Genomic DNA, 14,363 nt, shown 5'->3' with positions numbered 1-14,363 from the left:
AGGATGTGTTTGCTGGATGCCCGAACTCCAAAAGGGGCTGGAAAGAAGGCAGGAAAGACCAAGTACAATTATCCTAACACAGTCCTCACGCCTGCGTAGCTTGTTTTATACAACCCCCCGCGGGTTGTCATGGGGATATACTGGAGAACGTCCAGAGAAGCCAACATTTCTTCAAAATCTGTGGCCCTCTTCTCTGATGAGGTTCATGGCAGGCTCGAGCCAGGCAGGGCCATGCAGCAGACAGCTAGTAATGCAGAACACGCCTCCCTGGCTGTTCTCTTACTTCTGTAAACTGTCTCCACAAGTAGATAAATAAGCCATCAATGGTTTTAGCAGATTCTTTCTCTTCTCTACCAGAAGCACCCAGGGAGGTTCTTCACATAAAAGTGCTCAAATATACAGCTGAATCCCAAAATTACGCTGACCAGTAGCCACACATGCAGACAACGGTTTCTTAAAAGTTCAGTAGATAACTCGTGGATTCTGTAAACTAAAGTCCCTGCCTTCTGGTGACCGGATGCTTCATGGTTAGTCTTTAACAACATACCATGTCCCGCTCCCATCGGTAAGCATCATCCCACCAAATCTACTTGGGACAAGGTCAGACAACTTCTGTCTGACACGGGAAATGCACGAGGTTGCTGAGGTCTCAGTCACTACAGAAGCATTTACTTGGATTTTTAAAATGATCAGTCCACTGATCAGCAGTGATATGATCAGGATGGGGACGTAGGTCATCCCCAAGCCCAGTCCCTTTGACGAGAAGACCCACCAGCAACTATCTGTAGTAAGACACCACTGGGGAATCCCTGAACACAAACCTGGGCCACCCTAAGACCAAGAAGAACTGCATTGTTTTTTTACAAAAATAGGGGGAGGAAATCCCCAAATGTGTATGTAACCACAATAGACTCCAAATACCCACAGCAATCTTGAGAAAGAACAAGGTTGGGGGCATCACACCGCTTGCTTTCCAACTATACTACAAACCTCCAGTGATCAAAGCAGTGTGGTGCTAGCACAGAAGCGGACACAGAGAGCCACAGGCCAGGATGCAGAGAGCCCAGAAGTCAGCCCACATCTCCATGGTCATCTGATATTCCACACGGGGACCAAGACCACTCAACGAGGAGAGGACAGTCTCCTCAGCACAAGGCGCTGTGAAACTGGGGATCTACGTGCACAAGAATGGGACTGGACTCCTCTCTTCAGCATGCACAAAATCTAACTCAGGATGGATAAAGACTTTTTTCCAAAATTAATTTGTTTTAAATATTTTATTTTTATTTATTCGAGAGAGTAAGTATGAGAAAAAGGACATGCGAGAAGGGGAAGAGGGAAGGGAGAAGCAGACTCCGTGAGCAGGAGCCCAGGGCAGGGCTCAGTCCCAGGACCCGAGCATCATGACCTGAGCTGAAGGCAGACGCTTAACCAGCTGAGCCATCCAGGCGCCCCAACACGGATGAAAGTCTTAAACATAAGACCAGAAGCCATGAAATGCCTAGAACAAAACATAGGGGGAAAATCTCCTTGACATTGGTCTTGACAACGACTTTTGTGATACGACAGCCAAAGCAGAAGCAGCAAAAGCAAGAATCAAGTGGGACTACATTTGTCGAGCCAAGGAAATGACCAACAACTTGCAAACGCAGCCTCTGAAAGGAGGGCAAATGTCTACAAATCGTGTATCTGGTAAGAAGTTAATACCCACACTATATAAGGACTGATACAGCTTGAGACCAAAATAGTAATAAGTAAATACAAAATAAGTAAATAATCCAATTGAAAAATGGCCAAATCACCCGAACAGACATTTTTTCAAAAAAGACATACAGGTGGCCAACAGGTACATCAAAAAGTGAAGGTGCCGGGTGTCACTCATTGTCAGAAACATGCAAATCAGATCCACGAGGTGATGTCTCCCAGTAAGAATGGTATCATCAAATAGACAAGAAACAACAGGTGCTGGTGAGGATGTGGAGAAAGGGGGGCCCTCCTGCACTGTTGGCGGGAGTGTGAGCTGGGGCAGCCACTCCGGAAAACAACACAGAGGTTCCTCCAAAAGTTAACAACAGGGCTGCCCTAGGATAGTTATCTGAAGGAACGAAGTCACTGTCGGAGACATATCGGCACCCGCAGGATCCGCAGCACTGTTTACAACAGCCAAGGCAGGGAGCCATCATGATCGTGTGCACATGAATGCGTGACGTAAGACATGTCCGTACACGGTGGACGATTATGCAGCAACGAAAAAGGATGAGCTCTTGCCATTTGCCCTAACATGGATCAACTTGAGGGCATTCTTCTTAGTGAAGTAAGTCAAACAGAGAGAGACCACATAATTTCACTTCTAAGTGGAATCACATACAAAAGACCTCGCAGAAACATGGCAAAATCGGCGGTTGCCAGGGGTGGGGTTGGGACAACGAGTGAGGTGGTCAAAGGATACAGACCTCTACTACAAGGCGAACAAGTCCTGGGAATGTAGTATAGGACACAGTGTCTTCTTCACACTTCCTATACACTGGAACGTCACTCAGAGAGCAGCGGGTCTTAAAATTACTCATTGCACACAGACAGTAGCTGTCTGAGGGAGAGACTGACGTGATTTTGGTCGTCACCTCTCAACACACACAGGTATTGACTCATACAGCAGCCCTTAAACTTACATAACATCATATGCCAATTTTATCTCAACTAAACTGGAAAATATCATAAAATTTATGTAGTGTAAGTGGTTTCCACAGATGAAAATCTCCTTTAAATTCTCTAAGGTTTCTCACAAGATTGTAATTCATTAATTTCTTCAGAAACCACTTTGTTCCAGGTATTCAGGTAACCTTTCCTTCAACGTGTTAGAAACGCTCAGATTTTAGAAAACTATGGCTTTTTTCTCCGATAACATCTGAACAACCTATTTATAGACTGAGTGAGGTATTAAGACAATTGCTTCTGGATTTACTCCTGTGGTAAAGAGCAAGTCCCCACAGCTTGCACGTCTACACTTTTATCACCTGCTGCTTGGCTTTCACCTGCATCCTGAATTTACGGTTTAAAACAAACAAACAAACAAAAAAACGAAGACTAGAGTAGATAAGAGGTTTCTAGGTCACTACTGACTGGGGGAGGGGGTGCCAATAACCAGATGAAAATGAGCCCAAGATCCCCCAATGCCTCCATCCTCTGGAGAGGGCAGGGGTAAGGAAAGGGACGGTGTCTCATACCATGGCCACTGTGCACCTGCCCTTCCATTCTCATAGTTCCCGGGCCTTTGACCCAGAAGAATCTAAAATAAGTGATTTCCTTGCATCATCCTTAGAAAACAAGATTGCCAGCAATGAATGGCAATCCACTCGCACTGCCCATTGCACATAATATGTGAGCATTTCCACACGGTGGACATGGTTACGCTCCCAGTGTTATAGAACGTTGTATGGACAGAGCACAGTTGGGCGCTTGGAAGGCACTGGAAACTCCCATCGCCATTTGCTTTCTGACACAAAGAATAACATGACCCTAGAAAATAGCGGATTGCTATTACGGTGGCCTGTGCTTGTTAAAATTATGTGCAATCATGCTTAATTATGGTGTTCAGGGGAAATTCTGTTGTGTGGGTAAAATACTGTATCTGCTTTTCACACCAACGTGCTTTGTTTGACTAAAATAAAAATGAGATGCTTTTAAAGGTGCCGTCAACCGCTAAGATGCATCGGGAATGAATGAGGCTTTTCTTTCCCCTCTGTGGCCCCTCCTGTGAAATTCTGGATCCAAGAAATCCAGGAGGTATGGACCGCAGAAAGGGGCTTCAGCTCTCCTCTCTCATCTCACAGAGACAATGGGAGGATTCGCCTCCAAGCTCAAGGTGAGGTCTGTGCAAATGATTTATAAGTGCTGCTGGAGATGAGAACTGTGTTTGTGTTGCTGCTCGGGAAACTAAGACACTGGCCTTCAGGGAGCACTGATCTGAAAATGCCCATTTTATCCCCAAATACTCACTGGCTCCAACAGGAGGCCACCCTGACTTGGCCAAAGTTCCCAATCTCCCTGCTGATTAGCAACCTGATTTGGGACTTAAAGGACTGATTCTAAGCTGAAGGTGTTGAGCCAACCCTGCTCCACGTCTCCGTGAAGAGGCTTGGCCTGGTGTTGTCTCCCGCCTGAGCCTGCTTCCCACGAGCCGGTGCTCTGCGTCTGAGCCCAGCAGCCTGCGTCACTGTCACTATCACCCACAGAGAACGTCCACGCTGGCGATCCGGTTCATGGGACTGCATACATACACACATCAACGTATGTTAGGAAACTGGAAGGAGACACGAGACCCTTTCAAGTACATAGTCTCATCTTTCCCACTAACACAGAATGTTTTCAATATGCATTCAGAAACATGAAAACCAGTGGGAAGGGCCAGCAGGAATGAGAAGCATCTCAGAGCAAATGAAAGGTGTGTACCATGCCATCTCATCTTCCAGAACCAATGGGTCAAAATTCAGTTATAAAAATAACTTTAGTACGATTTTACGTTCATTTATATTATGCTCACGGTGCAATGATATTTAATGCTTTTTTCTTCCCCTCCCAGGGAGGGGCTGCAGTTTTTGAACTGGAAGACCATGCACAGCCCTCAAACAGTGAATCGTACATGGGTAGGGAATTCACAGAGACACAAGCCACGCTGTCCCGCCACCTGAGCAAGAACCTCAGCTTTAGGCCTGGAAGGGAGTGATCGGGCGCGGCGCACGCCTTCACATAGGGGCCTGTCGGGTTTGTAATCTACTGATTGGATGCTCCAAATTAATTTTCGAATTCCTGCTCACTGTTAACATGAAAGATACAATCCCACCACATTGTAATTCTTACAATGACTGCAGGAAAAGGAAGGAAGAAGCTCTGGCTTACCCGATGACCTGAGTCATTAAAAAGAATAAAACGGGCACCTGGGTGGCTCAGTGGGTTAAAGCCTCTGCCTTCGGCTCAGGTCACGATCCCAGGGTCCTGGGATCGAGGCCCGTGACGGGCTCTCTGCTCAGCAGGGAGCCTGCTTCCTCCTCTCTCTCTGCCTGCCTCTCTGCCTACTTGTGATCTCTATCAAATGAATAAATAAAATTTAAAAAAAAAGAATAAAATATTCATACCATTCTAGAATTTCTATTTTCAAGCAATAAAAATAGACACATAATTTATGTGTTTAAATAAATATATGCTTATTTATATACACACACAAACACATGCATATATATTTGATTTTGATAAAAGATAGATATGTTTAAGTGTGAATGTTGGGAGGACAGAATGCAAATAACACTTGGAAATAGAAAACTGAGAATCTTTAAACATGTGACAGCTTTACACAGCAAAATTGAAGAAAACTGATACGTAAAATACTTTCTGTGACTGAGAATAGTTACTGATGCTCTGTGTCTGCAGTCATCTGCGTGGAAAAAGCTCATACTACATATTTATAGTCTTCTCTTGTGCTGTACATTATAAAAAAGACACTAAATGTTGTCTGGGGTTTGACCATAGTGGTGGTCATTTTACTACAATAATTGAAAACAATAAAACTGCGTTCAGCTGCTTCTATGTTCATTTTCAGGGTGGAAAAATGAAAATTATATTTTAAAGTTTTTAATGGAGTAATGAGGCAAATTTTTTTTTTCATTACACTGATAATGTAAGATATTTGAAAGCTAACTCAAGAAGAAAATGCATCATTGTAAAAAGTGTGAGGGCTGGTCTGACACCAGATCCAGTGACTGACCAGGAACTGTCCAGAGGCAGGAGGGTGGTGGATGTCAGGAAGGGCTCTCCCAAGCCCCAGAGATCCTGAGGAAACCACACATATGGTGTGCAGGGGTAGAGCTATTTTCAGAAACTAGGTAGAATTAGTAGATAAAATCCCTGGTTACTAGTAAGTAGAATAAAACAAAATCTTGTCCTCTTTTCCACCAAACAGCCCTCACTCATCTCATTCATACAAAATAATGAATGGAGGAGAGTAATGGTTTTGTGTACTCCATTAAGTAACAGTGCATTCAGATGAAATATGTTGCTCTATTGATCGTGCCCTAAATCCCCAAGATAAGTGGTCCTAAATTTCTCAACAATAGATTCTAAAGTTCATAGACTGGCTTCCGTCATCTGTATGCAGTTGACTCTTCCTATGAATGCTTGATGAATGAAATGTCTGCAGGTCACTCTGGTCCTCATCAATGTTTCTTTCTGAAGTTCAGTTTCATTTATCTTAGGTATTGGTCCCTCTCTCCCTTGAAGAGATTCTGACTTCCTGCCGAGCTGGCCTCACACTCTAGCTGTGTGGTGTTTTGGCTAATGTTCAATAAATCATCTCGGGTTTGTTGATGGAGCACAAACAAATGCTGGTAAGGGGTTAAATATGAAGGTGAAACAAGTGTTTTGGGTCTGGAGAAACTTTCCCAGAAATTGTCTTTCCATTTGGTTTTCAAAAAAAGCTCACTGGACAGAAGCTATTCAAAAGTATCAGGTGTACATTGATAATTCTTACAACTGAGTGTGAACGTATCTAAGTTTAATACTAAACCATCAGAGAAAGTCAGTTGGAGAATGTCAGAAGACTAAGAAATAACAGTGAAATTTGTAAAAAGGTACATGACAAGGATCAGCATTTGTTGTTTGGGAAGCTAGTTGGAAAATAATTAAAACTTTGAAGTCTATGTTTGCTCCATTTCTTTCATTCTTATGTTTTTTATATATTCTCATCTATGTTATTTGTAGACTCAATGAAAAAAATAAAATAGAAGAAATTACTATCTGGTCATTCATTATTACGCATTCTAGTCCAGCAATTAATTTTTTTTACATCAACTTACTTGAGGAATAAATTAGGTAAATAAGATTCACCATATATAAATGAGCAGTTTGATGAGTATTTATTTAATTTGATGAATCTGATAGATGTATACAGCTGTGTATTCACTGATGGCATCATGCCATAGAACCTTCCTGTCCTCCCAAGAGTTTCATTGTGTTCTGTTCTCCCCAGCACCATCTCGTTCCCTGGCTCTTGGGACCTAGTAATGCTATTTTTCTCCTCATGGTTTTTTCTACTAGAGAATTTCATAGAAAGAGAATCTTTTTTTTTTTAAAGATTTCATTTATTTATTTGATAGAGAGAGAGATCACAAGTAGGCAGAGAGAGGGGGAGAGAGGAAAGCAGGCTCCCTGCTGAGCAGAGAGCCTGATGCGGGGCTCGATCGCAGGACCCTGGGATCATGACCTGAGCCGAAGGCAGAGGCTTTAACCCACTGAGCCACCCAGGCGCCCCATAGAAAGAGAATCTTATAGTACTTACATTTTTGCGTCTGGTTCCTTTTGCTTATTATAATGATTTTGGGGTTCAGCCAAGTAATCTTTTATATCGGTACCTATTACTTCCTTACAACTTAATAGTACCCCACTGTCTGAATATGCTAACACTTATTCATCTGATTACCAGTAGATAGACATTTGACTTGTTTTCAGCTTGAACTCTTTTCATCTATGATGAATACAGTATTAAGAACATGCAAGATGTTGTGTGGACATGTGCTTTCATTTCTCTTAGGAGACCTTTTAGGAGTGAAATGGCTGAGCCATGTAAGTTCGACCTGCTCTGCCCACACTCCTCGTTTGTCCTCACCACTGGGATTGACATCGTCTCCCCTAGTATCATGACAACCAGCCCTTTTGTCTAAAACAATTAATTCAGTCATGTATAGAAACAAATACCTAAGTTACTTAACTATTTGGGATATGTACCAAATCAGGAGAAATATTCATGCTACCAATTCTACTTGTTGGTGAAAAAGCCGACTCTCCAATGTTTTGTTTTGTTTTTCATGGGCATATATTTTATTCACCTTGGATAAATATCTAGTCCTCTAGTTGCTAGTTAACATGTTAATTTTCCATTTAACATATTTTTTACATTATTTATTTTTTTAATTTCTTCTCAGCGTTCCAGAATTCACTGCTTATGTACCACACCCAGTGCTCCATGCAATATGTGCCCCACAATACCTACCACCAGATTCACCCAACCTCCTAACCCTCTCCCCTCCAAAACCTTCACCTAGTTCCTCAGAGTTCACAGTCTCTCATGGTTCATCTTCCCCTCCAATTTCCTGCAACTCCGTTCTCCTCTCCATCTCCCCATGTCCTCCATGTTATTGCTTATGTTCCACAAATAAGTGAAACCATATGATAATTGACTCTCTCTGTTTGACTTATTTCACTCAGTATAATCTCTTCCAGTCCCATCCATGTTGATACGAAAGTTGGGTATTCATCCTTTCTGATGGAGGCATAATACTCCATAGTGTATATGGACCACATCTTATCCATTCATCCGTTGAAGGGCATCTTGGTTCTTTCCACAGTTTGGTGACTGTGGCCATTGCTGCTATAAACATTGGGGTACAGATGGCTCTTCTTTTCACTACATCTGTATCTTTGTGGTAAATACCCAGCAGTGCAATTGCAGGGTCATAGGGAAGCTCTATTTTTAATTTCTCGAGGAATCTCCACACTGTTCTCCAAAGTGGCTGCACCAACTTGCATTCCCACCAACAGTGTAAGAGGGTTCCCCTTTCTCCACATTCTCTCCAACACTTGTTGTTTACTATCTTGTTAATTTTAGGCATTCTAACTTGTGTAAGATGGTATCTCAATGTGGTTTTCATTTGAATCTCCCTGATGGCTAGTGATGATGAACATTTTTTCATGTGTCTGTTAGCCATTTGTATGTCTTTATTGTAGAAGTGTCTGTTCATGTCTTTTGCCCATTTTTGACATAATTATCTGTTTTGTGTGTTGAATTTGAGGAATTCTTTATAGATCCTAGATATCAGCCCTTTGTCTGTACTGTCATTTGTGAATATCTTCTCCCATTGCGTGGGTTGCCTCTTTGTTTGTTGACTGTTTCCTTTGCTGTGCAGAAGCTTTTGATCTTGATGAAGTCCCAAAAGTTCATTTTCACTTTTGTTTCCTTTGCCTTTGGAGACATATCTTGAAAGAAGTTGCTGTGGCCGATGTCGAAGAGGTTACTGCCTGTGTTCTCTAGGATTCTGATGGATTCCTACCTCACATTGAGATCTATTATCCATTTCGAGTTTATCTTTGTGTATTGTGTAAAAGAATTGTCGAGTTTCATTTTTCTATACATAGCTGTCCAATTTTCCCAGCACCATTTATTGAAGAGACTGTCTTTTTTTCACTGTATATTTTTTCCTGTTTTGTCAAAGATTAGTTGACCTTAAAGTTGAGGGTCCATATCTGGGCTCTATACTCTGTTCCACTGGTCTATGTGTCTGTTTTTGTGTCAGTACCATGCTGTCTTGGTGATCACAGCTTTGTAGTAAAGCTTGAAATCAGGCAATGTGATGCCCTTCAAAGTATAGGGATAGAGGGAACATTCCTCAACTTCATAAAATCTATCTAAGAAAAACCCACAGTGAATATCATCCTCAATGGGGAAAAGCTGATGACCTTCCCATTGAGATCAGGAACACTACAAGGATGCCCACTCTCACCACTCTTGTTCAACATAGTATTAGAAGTCCTAGCAACAGCAATCAGACAACAAAGAGAAATAAACAGTACTCAAATTGGCAAAGAAGAAATCAAACTCTCTCTCTTCACAGATGACATGATACTTTATATGGAAAACCCAAAAGACTCCATCCCCAGACTACTAGAACTCATACAGCAATTCAGTAATGTGGCAGGATACAAAATCAATGTACAGAAATCAGTTGCTTTCTTTTACACTAACAATGAAAATACAGAGAGAGAAATTAGAGAATTGATTCTATTTATTATAGCACCAAGAACCATAAGATCCCTGGGAATAAACCTAACCAAAGAGGTAAAGGACCTGTACTCGAGGAACTACAGAACACTCATGAAAGAAACTGAAGAAGACACAAAAAGATGGAAGGCCATGATCCATGAGCATGGATTGGAAGAATGAACATTGTTAAAATGTCTATGCTGCCTAGAGCAATCTGCACTTTCAATGCCATTCCGATCAAAATTCCACGGTATTTTTCAAAGAGCTGGAGCAAGTAATCCTAAAATTTGAATGGAATCAGAAGAGACCCTGAATTGCTAAGGAAATGTCCAATGGTCTTTTAGAGCAAATATTTTACAACTCATCTCTTCTTAACATAGTTTGTTTTATGTACTCATTCTTCAACTACCAATAGGGACATGCACTTATCAGTATAGGAAGTGAATTCGCATGGGAGGGCAAAGTGTAAACACATTGTAATTTAAATAACGTTTACTGTATTTGTTTGATAAAGCCAGATGCCACCAAGTGTATTCTATTTGTGAAAAATGCACTTTGCTGTGATGACAAATTTGGGGAACAGCAGCCCAAATTTTGGCTTCCCTGGGAGCGTATCAATCAAAACCTATCACAAAGTTACACACCTAGTTTGTGTACCCATTCACGTTCATATATGAATATGTGTCCCTTAACAATGGCATAAAGAGGGAGGGAAAAGAAATTAAAAGATTCTTCAGCGGTCCTTATTGTAGTTCACATAACGATACCTATAAAGCAATCAAGATGACCCTTAAACTATCACTGGGATATCGTAACTTGCATGCATAATTTTCTTACTCACTGATTTTAAAAAATGTGTGTTCTTATGCTATAAAATGACATCTTTGGCATTCTTATCAGGATGGAACGATTCAGATTATTCAGAAATGGAAAATATATATAGATTTTAAAATGCCACCTGCCATTCAGATAACGGGAATGTAAAAGAAGGTGTGAGCTGCCATGAACCCGGGCAGAGCCACAGGGCACTGCGGGACCCAGGCTGGGAACTGCCTAGGGGTAAGTGTCTCCTGCAGAAATGACGGAATCAGAAATCTGCTGTCCCAGTGGCAGGGGCAAAGAGAGTTCCACTTTCTCTGCTGTCCTTGTTATTGAGTGCCTTCTGCCCTCCATAGAAACATGACCAAAGCTTGGCTGGGCTCAGGTGTTCTCTTCCCGCCCAAAGGACAGCACATGTACCCACAGTAGGACCACGGCACGTTCCTGTGTGTGCCTGGGATGATGAGAGCGGACCCCTGTGACCTGTCAAGGCTGCACTGGCCAGTGGTGAGCCCTGCAGATGGGAGCAGCCCAAGTCAAAACTGGCTGAGGGATGAAATCTGCACCGTGTTGGCCACAAGAACAAAAGGAATTTTATCCCAAGCAGGACTGTGTCCCTCCGAAGCAAAATGCAGGGCTTTGTAGGATGAGGGACAACAAAGCAGACCCCGCATGGCCCTGAAAACACCGTCGGCAGTTTGTGAGAGTGTGAGAAAGCAAAGCAGGTTATTGCCTGAAACGGATATTTTATAACATTTTCCAAATTTGTATTTTTCTGTCTCCCCAAGTTTCCTTTAAATAGCAGCAAATATAAGAGCTGGGTTTGGGGGCACCTGGGTGGCTCAGGGGGTTAAGCCTCTGCCTTCGGCTCAGGTCATGATCTCAGGGTCCTGGGATCGAGCCCCACATTGGGTTCTCTGCTCCGTGTGAGCCTGCTCCACCCCCCCCACCCCCACCCCCCCGCCGCCTGCCTCTCTGCCTACTTGTGGTCTCTCTGTCTACTTGTGGTCTCTCTGTCAAATGAATAAATAAAATCTTTAAAAAATAATAATAAAAAGGAGCTGGGGTTTGCTGCTTCTGAGAAAGCTGCCACCTCCTGGAGACTCAGGCTTACACTCCCTGGGAGGTTCCCAGGGCTCCCGGGAATCCCATCCCACAAGTTAAACGCCCGACTGACTTCCTGTTCAATCCCAGATGTGCCTCTGTTCTGTAGAACATACATCATGGGGTTCATATCAGATTCACAGATAAGTGAGAACATCCCTTGACACTACTGAACATATCTTGAGTTGTCTACCTCTTTTTTTTTTTAATTAGGACTATCACATTCTAAATCAATGAATGAAAAATAAGATCTTCCCAGAAATCACCACCTCTCCTTCAGTGTCCTTGAAGCAATTGTTCTCATAAGGAACTGGACGGAACAATGGCATGTTGCAATAATATATTGATTTTATTATGTCAACTTGTATTATTTTTAATGTTAGAAACCACTACCTCCAGTGTCTACACTGAGCTTTGCAATCTACGTAAAAAGGGGCCAGGCATCAGGTAACCCGTGATAGTCACAGTTAATGTACTGAGCGTAGTTGCATTGCCCTGTAAAACACCAGGTAAGAACAACAAAAAATGTTCAGACTTTACTGTGCTTTGCAATACCAAGGCTGCCGACTTCATTCCAAACCATAAAATGCCTCAGATAAAATGGGGAGCACAGGTTGAAGACTGGGAAGCGAAGGCAGAAATTGTCCCTATTTTTTAAAAGTCAAAGTTAACAAGTAAGTAGAGGATTCAGCCCGCTCTTATTAATAACTAGAAGTAATCATAAAAATTAAGTAGCGCCAACAACATGCATCCATTCAGCAATTCCTATAGGTATATTTCTGAAAGACTTAAATGAAGACTTTCTGTAGTCAGACGGTGAAAATGTTTAATAAAGATGAACGAGAAAGAAATTATTTAGAACTAACTGACTCTTGAATTTGGAGATTACTTCACACTCCATGGGACCCTTTCGCCATCAGTACTATGTGTGAGAAAATATTCATGTTTCAGATCTGCTCGGTGGGAAACAACGCATTGGGCCGTACTCTGCAAATCTCGTCTCTATAACACGGTCCTGGAAAAATACTGATCTTCCTGAAATTTCCTTTATAATGTCTTCTCCAAATTCCATGGATATGCAAAGGTAGTATTTAGCGTAATCTGGCTACTAATAAGCTATTTCAATCAAATTCAGAAAGGATACAAGAGCTCCTTCAAAACCCTCTCGGGGGGCGCCTGGGTGGCTCAGTGGATTAAGCCGCTGCCTTCGGCTCAGGTCATGATCTCAGGGTCCTGGGATCGAGCCCCGCATCGGGCTCTCTGCTCTGCAGGGAGCCTGCTTCCTCCTCTCTCTCTGCCTGCCTCTCTGCCTACTTGTGATCTCTCTGTCAAATAAATAAATAAAATCTTCAAAACCCTCTCAGGGGACCCATTGCCTCAAATGGAGGATCAGTTGCTGTCAGAGTGTGACGTTAGCACCTGCCGATGAGCTGATCTGGTAAATCACGCAGCCGGCAAACGCCTTGGGGAGATCGCGAGTAATAAGGTGAAGGAGTTTGAAGATCTAGAAGCAAAATTAAGCCTTCATTCCGTCAAGAACCTAGAGATTTTATCAAAACACCTTTTCTACTGATAGTGTCTACCATTTCTTCTCTCGGAATTTTGTAAGAAGATAGCTATCAGCCTCCCAATGCCTGAGATTTGACAGTAAGTTGACTTAAAAAAATATATCATATATGTCTTTAAAGCCCCAAAGAATTTCCACTAGACTGTCGAGAGCCTAAACATCATGTTCAAACCATGCACCATGACTGTGCACTGAACACTGAAGGCAGACAAAGACCTAAGCTGCTCTTCGTCCGGAATGTTTCTGATGCCTTCTCCAGTGCTCAGGGATTCCAGAGAAGTTTCTGGAACTTCGGCAAGTGCTCACTCTGCAGCAAAGACCTTGACAGAAGCTACCCTTCGGAGAAGCAACACCAGAAAGCAAATAGCTCAGAGTGTCTTTACTCCTAAATGTGTACAATGAGACCATGTTCCCAAAGAGAGGAGTCAAACTTAGATGATGGGGAAAATAAGATTTTCATGCACACCTTCTAGAAAGGCTGCAGTTTAAAGACTGACAAAGCCAAATATTGGCCAAAATTTAGAGAAACTGAAACTCCCATAAACTGTGGCCCTGTAAAAGGCTATGATCACTTTGAGAGACAATTTCATAGCTTCCTAAAAAGTTTTACATATATATATATATGTATATATATATATATATAGACATGCATAATGTATATAATTATCTATCTATCTATCTATCTATCTATATATATGCATGTCCATGTGTGTGTGTGTATATATAGAGGGGACATATAATTATTATAATAGTTTATATTTATATTTTATATAATTATAGAGGGGACATCTAAACTAAAACACAATTGTTAAATATATATATATACACACACACACATACATATATGTACACAAATATAAAAGTAGACATATATACACATACAAACTCTTTTGAGGGGAGAGAGAGAGCACGAGCAGGGAGAGGGGCAGAGGGAGAAGGAGAGAGAGAACCTCAAGCAGATGCTCAGTGTGGAACCCGACGTGGGGCTCGATCTCATGACTGTAAGCCTATGACCTGAGCTGAAATCAAGAGTCGGACGCTGAGCCGACTGAGCCCCTACGTAACATG

At 42.2% G+C, this 14,363-nt stretch overlaps 1 protein-coding gene across 1 annotated transcript in view; it reads right to left on the bottom strand.

Annotated features, from left to right (window-relative positions):
- The window catches only part of CSMD1 (CUB and Sushi multiple domains 1), a 2,021,046-nt gene that overhangs the window by 414,318 nt on the left and 1,592,365 nt on the right, over positions 1-14,363 (bottom strand). The window lies entirely within an intron of this gene.

The sequence above is a fragment of the Meles meles genome, chromosome 2 (genome assembly GCF_922984935.1).
Source record: "Meles meles chromosome 2, mMelMel3.1 paternal haplotype, whole genome shotgun sequence".
Lineage (NCBI taxonomy): Eukaryota > Metazoa > Chordata > Mammalia > Carnivora > Mustelidae > Meles > Meles meles.
The sequence above is the reverse complement of the archived record's forward strand: the minus strand, read 5'-3'. Positions and strand labels throughout refer to the sequence as shown.